The sequence below is a fragment of the Aotus nancymaae genome, unplaced genomic scaffold (assembly GCF_030222135.1).
Source record: "Aotus nancymaae isolate 86718 unplaced genomic scaffold, 86718_ANA_hifiasm-v0.15.2.pri h1tg000019l, whole genome shotgun sequence".
Classification (NCBI taxonomy): Eukaryota; Metazoa; Chordata; class Mammalia; order Primates; family Aotidae; genus Aotus; species Aotus nancymaae.
The window spans coordinates 15,981,078-15,997,485 of record NW_026988431.1 but is presented as its reverse complement, the minus strand read 5'-3'; the positions used below and the strand labels follow the sequence as shown (position 1 = coordinate 15,997,485).

Sequence of the window (16,408 nt, the reverse complement as noted above, 5' to 3'; positions counted from 1 at the left end):
GCAGGGAGAGGAAAGTGTTTGAGGATCTCTGGGGTTCTTTTCTTTTTTTCCTTTTTTTTTTTTTTTTTGAGATGGAGTTTTGCTCTGTCGTCCAGGCTGGCGTACAATGGCACAATCTTGACTCACCTCAACCTTTGCCTCCTGGCTTCAAGTATTCTCTTGCCTCAGTCTCCCGAGTAGGTGGAATTACAGGCATGTACCGCCTCACCTGGCTAATTTTGTATTTTTAGTGGAGAGGGGGTTTCTCCATGTTGGTCAGGCTGGTCTTGAACTCCTGACCTCAGGTGATCTGCCCACCTCGGCCTCCCAAAGTGCTGGGATTACAGCCCGGCTCTGGGGTTCTTTTCTAATCTAAAATTGATGATTCTCCTCTACTGTTCATATTATTCCTTAACAGGGGATCAAATGAGCCTATAAGTAAATTTCCAAAAGCAGTCATTACCAACGCAGCGCGGAACATTCATTGATATTTAGCATTTTATTTACTAGAATGCTAGTTTCACCTCTATACAAAAATAATAGTTGATTTTCGTAGTAGGATTGACACAGTGTCACATTCAGAAATGACTTCTGAATCGTTAGTGTTAAACTCGCCCTTTATATTACATTTTATTTGATTGTACAATTATTATAATCTGTCTAAATTAGTAAGCCATATTTGTCACATGTAATAACTTTCTAAAGAAAAACACCTTTTTCTGACCTGTTGGGTAGCAAAATTTTACCAAAGTTAGGTGAATTTTATATTTCTACACACTCTTTGAAACCCATTAGGTTCACAAAATTGTAATATGGTTATTTTAATCTGTGATAGGTGTTACCTAAGTATCTTCAGAATGGGTTCTTCTTTTTTGTACCAAGGAACCCACTGGCCACTGGGGAAGCCTTTCTTAAAGTAAAATATAAAATTCATAGGTACAAAGGAGACCAGTTTTTTCAAAACTGGTAAGATATATTTTTTTAAAAGGTGATACATAATTTTTGTGCTGTTCTATTAGCATATTAATAACATCCATCATCAGATCTAATAACTATAATAATTTTGAAGTTGTGATGGTTATAAAGATTAATATTTCTAACATTGTAATGTGGTATGAAAATGTCACATTTTGTCTGTAACTAAGTCAGAGGTGCTGCTAATACTACTATGATTTGCTGCCTACATTTATAAATCAGGGAAATACAAAATTTCAGTTGGATGTTAGTGAATAATAAACATGTAATTTCTGTCTGAGATCATGGTCCCCTGAATTCTGTTCATCTTATTACGGGGGGATAAGGCTCTGTGTACCTGGTTAAGACTCTTGCCCCTATTGGTGAGTAGTAATAGTATGTTTGAAACTGAGAACCATAGCTCTGTTACTGGGAAGGGCCCAAACTGATTTCCTGATACCTCATGTCTAATTTCATAATCTGAGTGGGATAGTACAGTAGTAGAAAGAGCATGGGTTTCAGAGTATTCCAAACATGGGCTCCACCCTGTACAGCTACAGGTTGAGTAACCATGGAAAATATTCTAACTTCAGACTTTGCTTTTGTTTCTAGAAAGGTACAGCTCTATCCTTCCCCGTGGAGATTGTCTGGGCTGTCTCATAGGTGTGAAAGTCTTGAACGATAACATGTTCTGTTTCAATGTACAGAATTATTTTATGTTGATGAATATGCCAGTTGCCTGTTGGGTTAACTCTGGAAGACCCTGTTCTGTGTATTGGCATCCCTGGAATAATCTGCCTGTGTTTCTGTGGACCTGAGTGTGCCTGAGAAGCCAGACTGAAAAGACGTGACTGGGCACCTTCTGTGATGGGTAGTGGACAGGCACTTGCAGATGCCCACTGTTGATAGCTTCATTCACATCTCAGAAGCAGCCAACTGGGCACAAATAAAGCCATCAAATGTCTGTTTACTGTTTGTCACCTAACAGAAAGCCTGTCCCTTAAAATAACATTTCTGTTTAATCTGAAATAATTATTTGATCCATTTTAGTATCGATTGAAACTCTGTTGATGGAACTTTTTTCACTTGTCCAGTGTTCTTATGTGCTACACATTTGTTTGGAGGATTAGATTTGGGTTTTGACTCTTGAATTTGGTTCTTTTTGGTATTTAGGTCAGTAATACACAATAAAGTGTGAAAGAAGTGGAATGGCATTTCCAGTGAGAGTATCTGGGTATGAATCTTGTCACCTATTTAGCTGACCTTAGGTTAATTTACTTAATCATAGCTGAAGATTCCTCAGCTAGAATATAGGACTGTGATGCTGCTTATGTTAGATCTTCTCAGTTTTATACAAGGCACGTTCTGTGCCAAGTTAAACTATCAACGGATAATATACGCGCATTGTAGGAGTTGCTGTTGTCACTTTGATTCTTTTTTTTTTTTAAGTCTGTGAAATGCTATGCAAATGCTGAAGAGTGATTTACTTCCAATTATGTGGTCACTTTCAAAATAGGTGTAATGTGATACTGAGAAAAATGTATGTTCTGTGGATCTAGGGTGAAGAATTCTATAAATATTCACTGAGTTTACTTGTTCCAGGTCTGAGTTTAAATCATAGATGTCCCTGTTAATTTTCTATCTCATTGATCTGTCGAATATTAACAATGTGGTGTCAAAGTCCCCCGCTATTATTGTTTGGGAGTCCAAGTCTCTTTATAAGTCATTAAGAACTTGTCTTATGTATCTGGGTGCTCCTATATTGGGTGCATACATATTTATGATCATTGACTCCTGTTATTGCATTGATCCTTTTACCATTATGTAATGTCCTTCTTTGTTTCTTTTAGTCTTTGTTTCTATTAAAGTCTATTTTGTCAGAGACGAAAGTTAAACTCCTATTTTTTTTTTTTGCTCTCCATTTGATTGGTACGTCTTCCACCAACCCTTTGTTTTGAGTCTTAGTATGTCCTTGCTTATGAGATGGATCTGGATACAGCTTACCAATGGGTTTTGACTTTTTATTCAATTTGCATGTCTGTGTCTTTGATTGGGGCATTTAATCCATTTAAAATTAGGATTAATATTGATATTTGTGAGTTTAATATTATCGTTTAATGCTAGCTGGCTATTTTTCCCATTAGTTGATATAGATTCTTCTTTATGGAGATACTCTTTACCTTTGGGTAAGTTTTTGGGATGACTGATACTGGTTGTTCCTTTCTGTGTATAGTGCTTCTTTCAGAAGCTCTTGTAAAGCAGTCCTGGTGGTGATGAAATCTCTGAGTGCTTGCTTGTTAAAAAAATTTATTTTTCCTTCATTTATGAAGCTTAGTTTGGCTGGATATGAGATTCTGGGTTGAAAATTCTTTTCTTTGAGGATATTGAATATTGACCCCCACTCTCTTGTAGTTTGTAAGGTTTCTGCTGAGAGATCTGCTGTGAGTCTGATAGGCTTCCCTTTATGGTAACCTGACCTTTCTCTCTAGCTGCCCTTAGAATTTTCTCCTTTATTTCAACTCTGGTGAATCTAACGATTATGTGTCTTGGGGTTGCTCTACTTGAGGAATATCTTTGTGGTGTTCTCTGTATTACCTGGAGTTGAGTATTGTCCTGCCTTACTAGATTAAGAACGTTTTCCTGAATAATATCCTGAAGAATATTTAACAGCTTGGATTTATTCTCTTCATGACATTCAGGTACACCTATCAATTGTAAATTAGGTCTTTTCACATAGTCCCATATTTCTTGGAGACTTTGCTCATTTCTTTTTACTCTTCTCTAATCTTGTCTTCTCATTTCATTTCATTAAGTTGGTCTTCGACCTCTGATATCCTTTCTTCTCTGCTTGATCAATTCGACTGTTAAAACCTGTGTGTACTTCACGGAGTTCTCGTATTGTATTCTTCAGTTCTATTAATTCACTTATATTCCTCTCTAAATTGTCTATTCTCGTTAGGATTTCGTCAAACATTTTTTCAAGGTTCTTAGTTTCTTTACGTTGGGCTAGAACATGTTCTTTTAACTCACAGAAGTTTCTTATTATTCACCTTCTGAAGCCTAATTCTGTTATTGGAATGCACTCGTTCTCCATCAGGCCTTGTTCCATTGTTGATGAGGAACTGTGATCCCCTATAGAGGGAGAGGCATTCTGATTTTGGGTATTCTCAGCTTTTTTACGCTGGTTTCTTCCCATCATTGTAAATTCATCCACCTGTCATCTTGTAATTACCAACTTTTCAAATTAGGTTTCTGAGTGGACGTCCAACTTGTTGATTCCCAGCACCGGAATCTGAGCAACCCACTGCGCCGGCTAAAACAGTGGCATTAAGATTCATGATGCTTTTCTGCCCGGGAATCTCTGGTCTGGCTTCCTTCTTGAGTCCCTTTTTCAATCAGCTGAATAGGCAACTCTGCCTTCCCGGAGCTCCAAACATCGACCAAAAGGGGACCCAGTCCTGTTTACTCTGCACTGGGAACTGCCGCGCTGGGGCACCGGCAAAACCACCGCGCTGGCCACAAGAGTCGCGCTGGTGACCCATGGGGCTCCTCCGCTGGGAATCTTCTGGTTCATGAGCAACAGAAATTCATCTGAAAGTGTGGCGTCCTCTCGTTCTCTGTGCTTTCACTGGGAGCTACGATCCTGAGCTGCTAGTAATCGACCATCTTGGATCTCTCTCCCGTCACTTTGATTCTTACAGCAAGTTAATCAATTTGCTGTTTTGCTTTCAGCATCAGTGGCCAGTGCTGTGTTTTTTGGACCTCTGCTTTGAGGTGAGGCCTCTTGATTCTCAGCAGTATCTGGAGAAGCTTAGCTCTCTAACCAGGGAGGGATTCCCTCTTTGCCCATGGGATTCTCTATTTGGGGACAGCTCTGGGCTATGGTAAAATGGAGCTGTAGCTAGCTAACTGAGGGCCCATCCTGGAGTCTCCAGTTCGTAGGCTGTGTCTCTTAACCTTGCTGGACTTCCTTCTTAATTTGGAAAGTCTTAATAAACAATTTAATTGGCCCTCCAACTATAGTATTACATAATTCACTGAAGTAGTTGGAGAGGTACCAAGAAGATTTATATTTGTTTCCATTGTCCTGTCCAACCCTCAGGGGTTACCGCCATTGGACAGTAGCACCTGGAAAGCGCCAGGTGTGTCTGGTAAAGTACTCATCGTTGACCTTATTTATATATGCTTTAGCTGTGCTCCTTTGCCAGATTAAAGACCTAAATAAGTGTGAGTAGAAGCTTGGCTTTTTTTCTGAGTGTATATAAAAGTGTTGGCATGTACAAAGCCAGTGGAAGGCTTGCCATTTTTGAGAGTGTCTCCTTATACTGATCACCTCTAACATAAGCCTGTGGGTAAGATTTATGCCCAGAAATGCTGAAGACAAGCATCAGTACCTTCAGTATCTTCAGCTGTGATTCTCCTGAACAGCAACACTCTATTTGTTATCTGGAGCTAACCTTTCTCCCCTCCATCTGTACTTTACCTGTTACCTGCAGTTAGTGTGTGGGTTAAAAATTAGGCACCAGTGGGGCAGGTGGTGTGTCCCTTAGTCCCAGCTACTCGGGAGGTTGCCACCAGAGGATCGCTTGCACCCAGGAGTACTGGACTGTATTACAGTATGATGACAGAGTAGCTGCATTACCAAGTTTGGCATTAATGTGGTGACCTCCGGAGAGCTGGGGACCACCAGGTTGCCTAAGGATGGGTGAATTGGCCTAGGTCAGGAATGGAGCAGGTCCAAACTCCCATGCTGATGAGTACTAGGAACACACCCATGAATAGCCACCACACTCCAGCCTGGGCAACACAGCGAGACCCTGTCTCTTACAAAAAACAAAAATTAAGCACCAATGGGATGGGAAATTTAAGATTTCTAGACATAAATGAGAGTGCTCATAAAAAGTCTGGGGACTTTTTGTTCATTCATGAACTAATTAGCTAAAACCTTCATTTTGATCACCTATAAAACTGATAAAATTAGGTGTTTAGACTTAATCACTGGCAAGAACCGTCTGAGACAGGCAATTGGAATTTTCAAGTAACTTTTTCCTCTTCCTGATTCAGAAGAGAATATGTGTTATCAAGCTGTAAGTACTCTGCAGGATAATCTTTTTCGTTGTTATTTTAAGGGCTTTTAGAAACTTAGAAACATCACCAATTATTTATTTTTCCTTTTGAATACAACAATAATCATGTTCTGTGGCAAAAGGAGCTGGTCCTAAACTTAGAATGTTAATGAACGTTTGGAAAGATCAAATATTATTTCATCACTGTTAGCCATTTACAGATGTAAAAAGAAATGAGCTTAGAAAGTAGTTTGATGTTTTCAGCAACACTTTTAATCTTTAAATTTGAAAACAGAAAAGTAAGTCTGAAGATTAGGGTAATCAATTCTTCCACTGTTTTTAATTTTTTTTTTTTTTTTTTTTTAAATTTTGAGACAGGGTCTTGCTCTGTCTCCCAGGTTAGAGTGTAGTGGCATGACCTCCCTTGCACAAGTGATCCTCCCACATCATCCTCCCAGGTAGCTGGGACAACAGACACATGCCAGCACACCCAGCAAATTTTTATATTTTTTATAGAGATAAGGTTTCACCACATTGCCCAGGCTGGTCTTAAATGACTGGCTTCAAGCAATCGCCCGCCTTGGCCTCCTGAAGTACGGGAAATAACAGTCATGAACCATCACAGCCAGCCCTCTTTGACCATTTTTAGGTCAAGTAGATCTTGATCTATAAAATAAAATATTTGACCATTTACTACTATAAAACTCTTCTGTTGCTCCTGGAACCTTCCTTTATCTTAATTTTTCTTTCTTCTGATGGTACTTGGGTGATGGTACTTGGGTGATGGTGGTAAGAGTTGGCAGCACAAGGGATATTGACTAGGGCAGGTAGAGTCCTTAGGTTTCACATCTCTACCCTACCTGAAGAACAAGCTTGCCTTTCCCCTTTTATATTATCTACCATATTAGAAAATGCAGAGGAAAGAGTTAGTGCAGACTGGGAAAGTGAGTTCTGATGTTTTTGTACTCCTGGTTGCTGAGTAAAATAAAACTGCTCAGCCGCCTGTGGGTTTAAAGTAGTACTTACACTGGAGATGTAAGAGCTTTCTGTATAAATGCTTATAGTAAAATCACACTTATATAAAGTAGGATCAGGAATGACAGATGTAAAATTAACTGGATTCAGATTTCTGAGATTTTAGAATAGGATGTCAGCTATTTACCAGAGTTACGGAGAAAGGTTTTAATAATGACATGCCAGTATTCTCGGCAGATACCAAATCTAAGCAGATACACCTAATTCTTTTAGTTTGGCTTGCTTTCTTATTCATTTACTCATTTAACCAACATTTACGGAAAGCCTTCTCTGTGCCCAGTTGCTTCTGAGGGTCTTGCAGTTGGGTGGGAGAGACAGATCTGTAGTCCAAGCTACAGGCTAGAGGTGCTGAGGGGAGAGCTGAGCACCAGCCTGGTTGAGAGAATCGTGGACTCTGCCTACCTATCCCCTGAGTCCGTGCAGCTTGTTTTAGATTGACCAACCTTTTTCTTCCGTTTGTTCATTATTTGCATGCTCACTTTTGTCTGAGACATCGTCTCTTCCTGGAATGGCCTGGGATCCCACTTGAAACATGTTGACAGCAGTGAGAAATTCAGTTTGAGCCTGACTTTTGTAAATGCATTTGATCCCAGTTTTCTGTGTCCCGGCAACTCACCCAGTGTTTTTTGCCACCCCAGCAAACTGGCTGTCAGCACATCACGCTACATACATTTGTGGGTTCATAAGTGTCCATGTGCAGAGTCTGCCTATTTCCTGGATCATCCTGGGCCATCTGGGGCAGCCTTTTTAATTTTTTTCTTCTGCCTCCTGCCTTTTGATTCTTGTAGCTTGTAGCTCAGCAAGAGTAGAAGGAAAGAGTTTCAGGAACTGAGGAATTTATTAAAATTCCTTTGAGGCATTTCAGTTTAGTAAGAGGAACTACCTTTTTTGTTAGCTAAGAACAAATTTAAAAAAAAAAAAACCTCAAAAAAATGTTTTTAGCAGCTCCATTTTCGTTCTTATACACAAAATTGATTCTCCTTTACCCAGTTCTGTGTCCTCGAGTGTATTATTTCCATTTCCCTAAGCATCATTCTTCTTATTTAAAATGAAGGTCACTGTAACTGTATGTGCCTCATAGGATTGTTGGGAGGATTTGGTGAGGTGGTAACATTAATAGTAGTAATTGATGAGTAAGATTTTGCTATATTGGCTCTTTGTTTCGCTGCTGCGGCTGTAGCCATGAGTATGCTCAGGCTTCAGAAGAGGCTCGCCTCTAGTGTCCTCTGCTGTGGCAAGAAGAAGGTCTGGTTGGACCCGAATGAGACCAATGAAATCGCCAGTGCTAACTCGCGTCAGCAGATCCGGAAGCTGATCAAAGATGGGCTGATCATCTGCAAGCCTGTGACGGTCCATTCCCGGGCTCGCTGCCGGAAAAACACCTTGGCCCACCGGAAGGGCAGGCACATGGGCATAGGTAAGTGTAAGGGTACAGCTGATGCTCGAATGCCAGAGAAGGTCACGTGGATGAGGAGAATGAGGATTGCGCTGGCTGCTCAGAAGATACCCGGAATCTAAGAAAATTAATTGCCACATGTATCACAGCCTGTACCTGAAGATGAAGGGGAATGTGTTCAAAAACAAGCGGATTCTCATGGAACACATCCACAAGCTGAAGGCAGACAAGGCCCACAAGAAGCTCCCGACTGACCAGGCTGAGGCCCACAGGTCTAAGACCAAGGAAGCACGCAAGGGCCTTGAAGAGCGCCTCCAGGCCAAAAAGGAGGAGATCATCAAGACTTTGTCCAAGGAGGAAGAGACCAAGAAATAAAAGCCCCCCCTTTGTCTGTACATACTGGCCTCCGTGATTACATAGATCAGCCATTAAAATAAAATGAGCCTTTATCTGCTTGCCTCAAAAAAAAACAAAAACAACATTTTGCTATATTATATATTGGGTACTGTTCTAGAAACTTAACTCTACCTGACTCCTTTCTGGTAGAGGGTGTTAAAGCATAGCAGTATTCAATAAGTATTAGTTGTATCTTGAATTCTTTTCACATCTCTTAATCACTCAGGTATCCTGTTTCTCAACAGTTGATTGTTTACATATTTACTTCTCAATGTACAACTTCTGTATAATTTTCTACATAATGAAAACTTTGGTGTACACACCAGTATGAAAAAATCTTGGTTCTGCAGCATACCAGTTGCACAATTGAATCATGCTGTGTCTTGGTTTTCTTCATGTAAAGCAGGGATGCTGATACCTAATTCTCAAGTGTTAGTGAAGTTGACTGAGATGACCCATGTCCAGAAGCTGACAGGCCACAGGCACTGCCTGATGTCCTTTTCCATCTCCCATCCTGTGCTGCTCCTGTGAACTCTCCATCTTGCTGTTATCCTCAGGCAATTTCATTTTGTTTTAATGGTTCTCTTGGTCATATTTATAAGAACACTAGTGCAAGACAAATATTCTCTCCATAGCACAGTTTGTGCCTTACTCTCTAGCCATTTATGCTTGTTTCTAGGTCACAGGATAGCAAGAATACTAGGCACGTAGAAGATTTTCCATAAACATGTACTAAGCCAGATAAAACACACATGATAAAGAATCACCCTGGCTTCTATTCGCCATCAGGCCAGATTTCTTCATTAGCCTGAGTAAGATGGCTTGGTGTTTGTTCACAGAGGCTAAATGCTTCACTTTTTTAAAAAGAGTTTTTGTTTGCTTGTTTTTAAATTAGACAAGGCTTGTAGAACTTAAGGTAGAAGAAAGTGCTGGATTGAGCTTTGTGTTCTGAGGGGTATATTACTAGGGGTACCATAACAGAGTACCACAGACTGGGTAGTTTACACAAGAGGGATTTATTTTCTTACCATTCTAGAGGATGGAAGTCCAAGATCAAGGTGTCAGCAGGATTAGCTGGCTTCTTCTAAGGCTTCTCTCCTTGGCTTGTAGATGGACATTGTATTTGTCTGATTTCAAGCTGCTGATAAAGACATTCACAAGACTGGGAAATTTACATAAGAAAGAGGTTTCACTAGACTTACAATGCCATATGGCTGGAGAAGCCTCACAATCATGGCAGAAGGCAAGGAAGAGCAAGTCACATCTTACATGGATGACAGCAGGCAAAAAAAAAAAAAAAAAGGAGCTTGTGCAAGGAGACTCTTGTTCTTCAAAACCATCAGATCCCATGAGACTTATTCACTGTCATGAGAACAGCATGGGGAAGACCTCCTCCCATGATTTAGTTACTTCCCACTGGGTCCCTCCCACAACATGTGGGAATTCAAGATGAGATTTGGGTGGGGACACAGCCAAACCATATCATTATGTCCCTGGACCCTCCCAAACCTCCCTAATGTCCTCACATTACAAAACCAATCATGCCTTCCTGACAGTCCCCCAAAGTCTTAACTCATTTCAGTATTAACTCAGAAGTCCAAAGTCTCATCTGAGACAAGTCCCTTCCACCTGTCTGCCGATGAGCCTATAAATGAAGAGCAAGTTAGTTACTGCCTAGATACAATGGGGGTACAGGTATTGGGTAACTATAGCCATTCAAAATGGGAGAAATTGCCCCAAACGAAGGGGCTACAGGCCCCATGCAAGTCCAAAATCCAGTAGGGCAGTCAAATGTTAAATCTCCAAAATGATCTCCTTTGACTCCATGTCTCACATCCAGGTCACACTGATGCAAGAAGTGGGTTCCCATAGTCTTGGGCAGCTCTGCCTCTGTGGTTTTGCAGGGTACAGCCTCCTTTCTGGTTGCTTTCATGGGCTGGTGTTGAGTGTTTGCAGCTTTTCCAGGCATGTGGTGCAAGCTGTTGGTGGATCTACCATTCTGCAGTCTGGAGGATGGTAGCCCTCTTCTCACAGCTCTACTAGACAGTGCCCCAGTAGGGACTCTGTGCGGCCTCCTACCCCACATTTCCCTCGCATAATGCCCTAGCAGAGGTTTTTAATGAGAGCCCCATCCTTGCACAAACTTCTGCCTGGACATCCAGGTATTTCCGTACATCCTATGAAATCTAGGTGGAGGTTCCCGAACTTCAATTGTTGACCTCTGTGTACTCGCAGGCCCAACACCACATGGAAGCGACCATAGCTTGGGACTTGCACCCTCTGAAGCCACAGCCCGAGCTGTACCATGGCCCCTTTCAGTCATGACTTGAGTGTCTGGGATGCCGGGTGCCAAGTCCCTAGACTGCACTCAGCACAGGGACCCTGGGCCTGGCCCAAGAAACCATTTTATCCTCTGAAGTCTCCAGGCCTGTGATGGGAGGGGCTGCTGTGAAGACCTCTGATACGCCCTGGAGACATTTTCCCCATTGTCTTGGGGATTAATATTCAGTTCCTCATTATTTATGCAATTTTCTGCAGCAGGCTTGAATTTCTTCTCAGAAAATGGGATATTCTTTTCTATCTCTTTGTCAGGCTGCAAATTTTCCAAACTTTTATGCTTTGTTTTCCTTATAAAACTTAATCCTTTAACAACACCCAGGTCACCTCTTGAATGCTCTGCTGTTTAGAGATTTCTTCTGCCAGACACCCTAAGTCATCTCTTTCAGGTTCAAAGTTCCACAGATCTCTAGGGCAGGGACAAAATGCCGCCAGTCCCTTTTCTAAAACATAACAGAAACCACCTTTCCTCCAGTTCCCAACAAGTTCCTCATCTCTGTCTAAGACCATCTCAGCCTGGGCCTTATTGTTCACAACAGTATCAGCATTTTGATCAAAGCCATTCAAGTCTCTAGGGAGTTCCAGACTTCCCCACATTTTCCTGCCTTCTGAGCCCTGCAAATTGTTCCAACCTTTGCCTGTTACCGAGTTCTAAAGTTGCTTCTACATTTTCAGGTATCTTTTCAGCAACGCCCCACTCTTCTGGTACCAATTTACTGTATTAGTCTGTTTTCATGCCGCTAATAAAGATGTACCCAAGACTGGGAAATTTAAAAAGGAAACGGGTTTAATTGGACTTACAGTTCTATGTGGCTGAGGAAGCCTCACAATCATTGTGGAAGGCAAGGAGGAGCAAGTCAAGTGTTACATGGATGGCAGCAGGCAAAGAAACAAGAGAGGTTGTACAGGGAGACTCCTGTTTTTAAAACTACAGATCTTGTGAGACTTACTCACTTTCATGAGAACAGCAAGACCAGTCCTCATGATTCAGTTACCTCCCACCTGGTCCCTCCAACAACATGTGGGAAGTCAAGGTGAGGTTTGGATGGGGACACACTCAAACCATATCAGCCATCTTCCTTTGGTTTCTTTACATGGTGCTCCCCCTTTGTGCATGTCTGTGTCATAAATCCTCTCTTATATAGATACTCTTGGATTAGAGTCTACCTATATGACCTCATTTTACCATAATTATCTACTTAAAAGGCTGTATCTCCAAATACAGTCAGATTCTGAAGTAGTGAGCATCAGAATGTCAACATAGGAATTGGGGACACATAAGTCAGCCCATGATAGGTGGCAGTCTGAGAACCCGGCATAATGATCATTTCCAAGGCTCTGTGCTTCCCTGGAGAGGATACATAAGTGAGTCACAGAGCTGGAAAAAATTTAAATGAAGAGTACTTACTCTGATTTCTGAAATCACCCTACTTCTGCTTTCTGTAACAGCACTTACTAGGACTTAGTCTAACTTTTCTCTTTATATTCTTAGGCTGTGTGGATGTGTCTTACCGTTGAGCACTTACTTTTTCTCATCTTTGAATATCCAGTCCTTAGCACATAGTATGTGTCAGGAAATAATGGTTGAATTGAATACAGGTGATTTGTCTGCCTCTGGACATTGTCACAATTTCCTGCCCCCTAAAAGGAAATGAATTTGTCCTTTTCCATAGTCTACAAAGACTGAAGCCATATTTTTTTGCCTCAGGTGTTTTGGACTGAATTCTGTCTGATGTCTAAATTTGACTACAGTAATATATTTATTTATGAACCATCTTTATTAAAGAATGTTACTGCCACCATTTCTTTAGTTGCCAGTTATTTTGTGCATTGTTATTGCTCCTCAGACTTTCTTATTTTGGGGGGGAACTTAGGCATAATTGCCTTAGATGTAGATCAAAACTGAATTGGATAACTAAATATGTTGTGATTTATGTTATAGAAAAATGGTGAAAATATTCAGCACATATTTTTTAAATTTCTACTATTTTAGAATTAATATTTCACTTTTTCTTTTTTTGAGATGGTGACTTGCTCTGTCACCCAGGCTAGAGTGCAGTGGTGCGATCTCGGCTCACTGCAACCTCTGCCTCCCAGGTTCAAGCAATTCCCCTGCCTCAGCCTCCCGAGTAGCTGGGATTACAGGTGCACACCACCGTGCCCAGCTAATTTTGTTTGTATTTTTAGTAGAGATGGGGTTTCACCATGTCTACCAGACTGGTCTCAGGCGATCCACCCGCCTCAGCCTCCCAAAGTGCTGGGATTACAGATGTGAGCCATGGTACCTGGCCAATATTTCGCTTTTTAAAAACAAATATTTTTAATGATAAGACAGGTTTGAGTTTGTTAAGAACAGGTTTCTAAAAGGGTTTCATTATGCATGCACATGTAAATAAAAACCTTTTACAAATCCCACAGAATAATGAAATTGTCAAGCAATTTTTATATGTGCAGGCAATTTGTGGCTTCAAAAAGCTACTTCAAAAAAAACTTTAGAAAGTTAATGCTTTTCGATAAACTTTTTTAAAAAATCATTTTGTTAACAGGTCCAAAATTATATAATAAAATGATAAAAATAAATTCTTTTCATTATAAATATTTTTGTTTAAAAGTCCAAAGAGTTCCTCTTAAGTTCCTCTTAATAGTGAGATTCCCTTTCTTGTTCTACGTGATCAGTTGTCCAAGTTGCTGGGTGATTATTGGAAGATTTACACTGAATTAAAGAATAAAGATTGTAAACCTCTAGAAAACAAATACTTCTTATTTTTTTGAGACAGAGTCTTGCTCTGTCGCCAGGCGCCAGGCTGGAGTGCAGTGGCGGGATCTCGGCTCACTGCAACCTCCGCCTCCTGGGTTCAAGCAATTCTCCTGCCTCAGCCTCCCGAGTAGCTGGGTCTATAGCCACGCGCCACCACACCCAGCTAATTTTTGTATTTTTAGTAGATGGGATTTCACTATGTTGGCCAGGATGGTCTTGATCTCTTGACCTCGTGATCTGCCCGCCTTGGCCTCCCACAGTGCTGGGATTACAGGCATGAGCCACCGCACCCGGCCAAAAACAAATACTTCTATGGTTCTTCCAGGATTGAATGAAGGTTCCATGAAAGAGAAACATCGAGAATATGCCTTTTTTTCTTAATAGCTAGTAGAGGATAATGCATGTTTGTGTCAGATGGTAGGAAAAATTCATGACATGTTTATACTAACATCGTACAACGTGTGCTACCAAACAGCATCCAGTTCTACGTTTTAGACAAAATAGATGAAGCTTTGATGATAATTATCAATACATGCATGAGAATTTCCAATGTCATGGTTTAAGTACCCACTTCACATACGCTTGTAAATTAGCTGCTGTGCATTCATAAATGGGGTTAGTGTGATTAGCTTGCCAAGGCCCAGAAGAGATTAGATTTTTTAAAGATTACTTGAAAAGCTGTGTCCTAGGCATCTGACTAGGAATCTTAATTTTAAATAGGTAATATTGTCTTATTAATGAACTGGTAACACAGTAGAAACATTTGTTTTGATTTATTAATGAATGTGAAGATTTTTGCGTGTTTTTTTGTTTGAGACAGAGTCTCACACTGTTGTCCAGGCTGTAGTGCAGTGACGCAATCTCGGCTCACTGCAACCTCCACCTCCTGGGTTCAAGCAATTCTCCTGCCTCAGCCTCCTGAGTAGCTAGGACTACAGGCGTGCACCACCATGCCCAGCTAATTTGTTCGTATTTTTAGTAAAGGTGAGGTTTCACCATGTTGGCCCAGATGGTCTTGATCTCCTGACCTCGTGATCCACCAGCCTCGGCCTCCCAAAGTGCTGGAATTACAGACATGAGCCACCGCACCCGGCCAAGATTTTTGTTTTTTTTTTTAACGTAAGGATTAATGGCTGTTAATTCAAACTAAACCTGTTTTGTACAGTAAAGTATAACATAAACATCGGTAGACTTGCCAATCTGGCTTAAGCAGTACTTTTGAAATATGAAGCTAAGTATAGTTTTTTGTTGTTAGGATGTTTTAAACATGATAAAGTCATTTTAGTTTGACCTATAATCAACCTTCTGAGGTATAATGAGAAATCCATTTCAATATAGAAGGTCAGTTTTGTGGGGTATTTAGATTTTTTTTTTTTTTTTTTTTTAAAAAAAACAACTTCCTGTCAGAGTGTGTGCCTGATTGTCTCACGCATTTGATTAGATCAGCTGGCATGTCTCCTTGGCGGCCTGGCTCTGGCTGCCAAGTTTACTCTATGTCCCCTTCCTTGCAGTGCCGTGACCCAGAGACTGTCTCTCAGCTGTCCAAGCCCTGCCAATTCTTTGAGGTCCCTGAAGCCTTTCCTGATTCTCCCATCTCGTGTTCTCATTCTCTATACCCTACAGCTTTACCTTTTGATCATGGTATCTGTTGTGTTAGTTATTTCTTTCATTGTGTCTCACCAACATTGTTGGCTCATAGGAGCTGGTAGCATGATGCTGGACACAGAGGCAGTAAATATTGGCATTGTGCTGCCTTCGTTGCTTTTCTTGGATGAATTTAAAAACATTCAGAGAAGCTGGGCACGGCGGCGCATGCCTGTAGTCCCAGCTACGTTGGAGACTGAGGCAGGAAGATGACTTGAGGCCAGTTCAAGGATGTAGTACCTGATGGATCACACCTGTGCGTAGCCGCTGTGCTTCAGCCTGGGCAACACAACAAAATCCCATCTCTAAAAAAAATAATAAAAGGAACAAATAATTGGAGAAAGAATGGGTAGAGTATTGATTGGCTTGCTTTACTCATAACAGGTTGCTTTTCTAAGCGTCTTCTTTCCCAGCATTCATCATCAGGACATCTGGGGTGCAAAGGTATCCATACTGATTTGGGGTTACTCAAGTTTTTCTTTCGTCAGAATCCCTCATTTCATCCATGTCCTCAGTCCCAGATTTAATAATCTTTTAGGGCACATTTATGGCTTCTGACGTTAATGCCCCCTTTGTTTCCTATGGCCCTGATGATGATGATGGAACTGTGCATATGAAAGTGGGAATGGAGGCCGGGCGCTGTGGTTCAAGCCTGTAATCCCAGCACTTTGGGAGCCCAAGGCAGGCGGATCACGAGGTCAAGAGATCGAGACCGTCCTGGCCAACATGGTGAAACCCCGTCTCTACTGAAAATATAAAAATTAGCTGGGCATAGCGGCATGCACCTGTAGTCCCAGCTACTCGGGAGGCTGAGGCAGGAGAATTGCTTGAACCCAGGAGGCG

General features: G+C 41.2%; 1 protein-coding gene and 1 pseudogene across 3 annotated transcripts in view; both read left to right on the top strand.

The window, feature by feature from the left end:
• The window catches only part of FNDC3B (fibronectin type III domain containing 3B), a 371,599-nt gene that overhangs the window by 204,344 nt on the left and 150,847 nt on the right, over positions 1–16,408 (top strand). The gene's annotated exons all lie outside the window — the stretch shown is intronic.
• Positions 7,844–8,879, top strand: LOC105727065 (large ribosomal subunit protein eL19-like; annotated as a pseudogene).